Below are 4,938 nucleotides of genomic sequence, written 5' to 3' on the forward strand. Positions count from 1 at the left end.
AAATAAAGAAAAGAAGAATGTCAATTAAATATCTCGCAAAGAAGAAAGCATAATTGTCTCTAGATTTTCTCCAATACAAATATACAATTTGAAAGAAACATACCCATTTTGGGTTGAGACAAATTTGCCTGCCCACTAGTTGGATTTGTGCCTTTTTTTTAATCTTAAAAAAAATAAAAAAGATTCAGCTAACATCTATTTTTTAAAAAATAATGCTATATATTTAAGTTTTTTTATAAATCAAGTTTAACTAAGTTCAAGAATAAAACTTAAATAATACTAGTTATAATTAATTTCTATTATATTAGACTAATTTGATTTCACTTAATTAACAAAAATATTTAAATGTGAGATATTAATCTTCTTAAAATACAAAGTTGAAATATGATTCAGTAGGTAAACTTAAATCCGTACATAAAAATATAGAAATTTGAATCTCTCTAAATTTAACATTATTGTTAGGGATAAGTGCGATTTTGGTCTCCAACGTAGAGGCTGAAAATTTATTTCGTCCCCAACCCTTTTTTCGCTAAAAAATGGTCCTTAAGGTTTAAAATCGTCCTTCGGACGAAAATACCCTCCCCTCCCATCTTCTTCCTCAACATCCCTCTTCTTCCTCAACATTAATGGAAGCAGAGGCAGATGCACAAACGCAGAAAAAAAAAAAAAAAAAACAGGCAACAATGGATAACAATCAGCAAAACAACAACAATTATCATCATGGTCATCATCATCATCATCATCAGAATCATCAACAAAATTGAAAATCAAAAGAACCATCAACCAAAAACAGAACATCAAGCAGAAGCTGAAGAACAGCAGAAGCAATTTTCAGCAATTCAATAACAGAAGCTCAACAACAACAACAACAATTCAGCAGCAATTTTCAGCAATTCAATACCCTAAAATCAACTAATAGAAAATTAAAATCTAGCTAAACTAATCCAGAATCAAATCAAGCATCTAACACTAACCAAAAACAGAAATTGAAAGCAAAATGATAACTGGATTATGACAGGAAGGGGCTGGAGGGAAGGTAACGGGCGGCGGTGAGCTCTAATTCCTTCTGTGACAGGGATTGAGGGAAGGGAAGCAGGGAGGCTCGCTGGCGGTGGTGAAGCAGAGGAAGCTCTATGTTGCTGCGCGATGGTGAAGCAGGGGAGACTCGCCAGTAGTGAGCTCTGGTTCGAGGAGTCTGAGACAGGGAAGAAGAAGCGGCGGGCGGCGGTGCGGCGGCATGGCGTCCCCCTTCTCTCCCCCCTCCACCCTCTCCCCCTTAATTTTTTAATGAGGGGTAATTTGATAATAAAAATAAAATTGGTAAAAAGGACGATTTTAAAACAAATTTAAACTTTGGGGACCATTTTGTAGCAAAAAAAAAGACCGAAGACAAAATAAATTTTCGACCTCTACGTTAAGGACTAAAATCGTACTTATTACTTTAACAATTGTTTGAACAATTTTTATTGAAAATAACAAAAGTGTGGGTGTTATATATATCTTTTCTGTCTTTTTATTTTATTTTATTTTATTATTTATTTAAAAATTATAAAGTATTTTAAAAATAAAAGTTGTCATGTGGATCAGGATCACAATAAGCTGTAAATGCATCATTTTCAAAAATCCAATTTGATCCAAAATGAGGCAAGCCTTTGACATTGTGACCTGGTGTAGTGTTATTCAACATTATTAGGGACATGAAACCGAAAGTCCATAAATACATTAACGGCATAACATAGAATACACTGTATTGTCTATAATTGCTATTGAAAAGCTACATATACATATAAATGCATGATTAGTTGACATTAAGGTGGAAAGCGAGGCGAATTGAGTCGAATTAGACCAAATTCAAGTTCGATTTATAAAAATTGAGTTTGGTTTATGATTCGATTCATTAATAATTGAACATATTTTTTAAGTTCAAGTTCAGTTCACTGAAAACTTACGAGCTGGCTCGAGCTCATGAGTTGGCCTAACTCAAATAACAGGAACATAATCTATAGTTCTATATCAATAAATTATAACTTATATATATTAAAAAATATTAAAAAAATTAATTTAGCAGAGAGTAGGGCTGAAAGTGAGTCGAGTTGAGTCGAGTTAGACCAAGTTCAAGTTCGCCTCACGAAAATTAAGCTTAGCTCACGACTCGACTCATTAACAATTGAGCCTATTTCGTAAGCTCAACGAAAACTCACGAGCTGGTTTGAGCTCACAAACTGGTTCAAATAATAGGAACATAATCTATAATTTTATATTAATAAATTATAACTTATATATTTTATAAAATATTTAAAAAGATCAATTTTATATATTGTTATATATCATTAAATTATAAATTTTTTATTTATGTCCTACATCAAAATTATATGTAAAAATTAAATATAAAATATTAAAAATATTAAAAATATAGATTAAATACATATAAGATATGTGTATTAATAATTTAATATATATATCGAGCTAGTTCATGAGCTAATGAGCTAGCTAAGCTTATCAAAACTCAAGTTCGACTCATTTAATTTATAAGCTTAATTTTAAGTTTAAGCTCAGCTCACAAACTCCCGAGCTCAGCTTATAAAGCTATTAATGAGTCGAGTTCGAACTGGCTCATGAGTTGGCTTGACTCACTTTCAGTCCTAATTGTCATCTTAGCATGAAGAAATTAAAATGGCAATTCCAGCTAATTGAGCTCTCTAAATTATATTTGTTCGCATTATTCTTATGGTTTTAATTATTTGGTAATAAAAATAATATTGATCCATTTCTTTTATGTGTCATAATTCAGACTTAAATTTAAATTCGTGTAAATTAGACGTTAACATTGATTAAAGACGATTTTTTTCATTTAATGTAAGAATTCGGTCAACATCAATTATTTTTTTTAATTCTAAATATTAAACTATAAAAAAGCTAAATTTTAAAGTGGTCCTTGAACTTGCAATCGAATCTCACGGTCATCACTAAACTTGCAATGGCCTCAATATTGTCCCTGAATTTAATAAAGGTGACTCACGGTCGTCCCTGAAGTATTTTCCAGGGAATATTCCTTAACAACGTGATGACGTGTACTGAGAGACGCCACGGTGGATAAGTGACGTGACTATTATCATTATTTGACTCAATTTAGTCCCTGAAGTTGTTTATAACCCTAGTCCCTAATTTGAGTTCCATCTGTGTCCACTATTAGAAGTCACTCTCTTTCTTCTTCTCTGCTCTCCTTCTTCTTCTTTTCCGCCACATCTCCTTCAACCACATCTCCTTCTTCTTCTTCCACTATTAGAAGACACTATTTTGTCATCTTCTATCTCCTTCCTCCCCCTTTTTTCACCTTTCTTTTCTCGCTCTCTCTGTAAGTGCGGTAAACCCTAAACGCTTTTCTTCTTTTCCCATTTTCTAATTCCCCAAAATTTTGCAGTTTTATTCATGTATCGCCCAAACTCCCTAGTTCACTTGAAACCCTACCATTGTTTCTGACTCTGCAGCGCTTCTTGATCAATTGGGTCGTTCTGAGGAAGCTGAAGCTCTAGTCTTTGAGGCCACTTCCGAGCTTGAATCTCGAAACAGAGAGCTTGCTCTTTTCTACTGTAAATTACTTAAGTCACGGTCCAAGCGAGGCTCACCGATAGGTTTTGATGTTGCTTATTGTTACATGAACCAGCTTTTTCGTAGTTCTTTCTCTGTTTACATAAAATGTAGGGCTTTTGAGTATATGGTTAGTGGTTTGTGTGCAATGAATAGGCCTCGTGAAGCCGAGGATTTGAGAAGCAATGGTAGAGCGATTGACTCTTCAGCTTTTGAGTTAAAGTCCATTATGTATGGTTATAGGAGGCTGGAGTTGTTCAATGATTTGCAGAGAGTTGTGGATCAAATGAAGTGAGGTGGCTTCGAGATTGACACTGTTTGCACCAATATAGTTCTTTCAACTTTTGGCACCCATGGTGAGAACATGGAAATAGTTTCCTAACTTAAGAAGATAAGAAGCTTAGACATCTCATTCAACTCCTCAATCGACAATGGCAACTCATTCAGGAGGTAATCGATAGTGAAAATGGTTTCCGGACTTAAGAGTTACTGGATTCTTGTGTGATGACTAATGGTGTGGGATCATCGGAGGCTAAATTGAATTTGCATGGATGTCATTTGGGTTCAACCTATTTGATTATGCTGCTTTGGTTGAAGGAGATGTGGCGGAGAAGAAGAAGAAGAAGAAGGAGAGCAGAGAAGAAGAAAGAAAGTGACTTCTAATAGTGGATACAGATAGAACTCAAATTGGGGACTAGGGTTATAAACCACTTCAAGGACTAAATTGAGTCAAATAACGATAACATCCACGTCACCTATTCACCATGGCGTCTTTCAGTACACGTCATCACGCCGTTAAGGAATATTCCTCAAAAAATGCTTTAGGGACGACCGTGAGTCACCTTTGTTAAATTCAGGGACAATATTGAGGCCATTGTATGTTTAGGGACTACTGTGAGGCTCGATTGCAAGTTTAGGGACCACTTTCAGATTTAACTCACTAAAAAACATGAATCTTAAGTTTATATCCTAAATTTTAATTCTAAACCTAAAATTTTTCAAAAATAAAAGTTAAAAAAATTAGAATAAAAAATTAGTTATTTTCTTGTAATTCTTTCTAATATAAATGATGTTGTTATTGGGCTTATTGCATCCTATGAATGCTAAAACACTGTTGAACTGATGAGTTTTACTGTAATTTCCTTTGACCTGCAATAACGAGCTACGTTGTATGACTTGTACACTTCCATTGATTATAGGCAGCTGCCTATTCTTTAGGCGTTATAACATTTCTATAAAAAATTGTCATTCTCCTAACCCTATATATAAACTTCTTATTGACTCATTTAGGTAGCTATTTAGAGACTAGTGTTAGAAAATGATTATTTCTTAATTTATTTATTGATAATA

Source organism: Arachis ipaensis, chromosome B10 (assembly GCF_000816755.2).
Source record: "Arachis ipaensis cultivar K30076 chromosome B10, Araip1.1, whole genome shotgun sequence".
In the NCBI taxonomy this organism is placed as follows: Eukaryota; Viridiplantae; Streptophyta; class Magnoliopsida; order Fabales; family Fabaceae; genus Arachis; species Arachis ipaensis.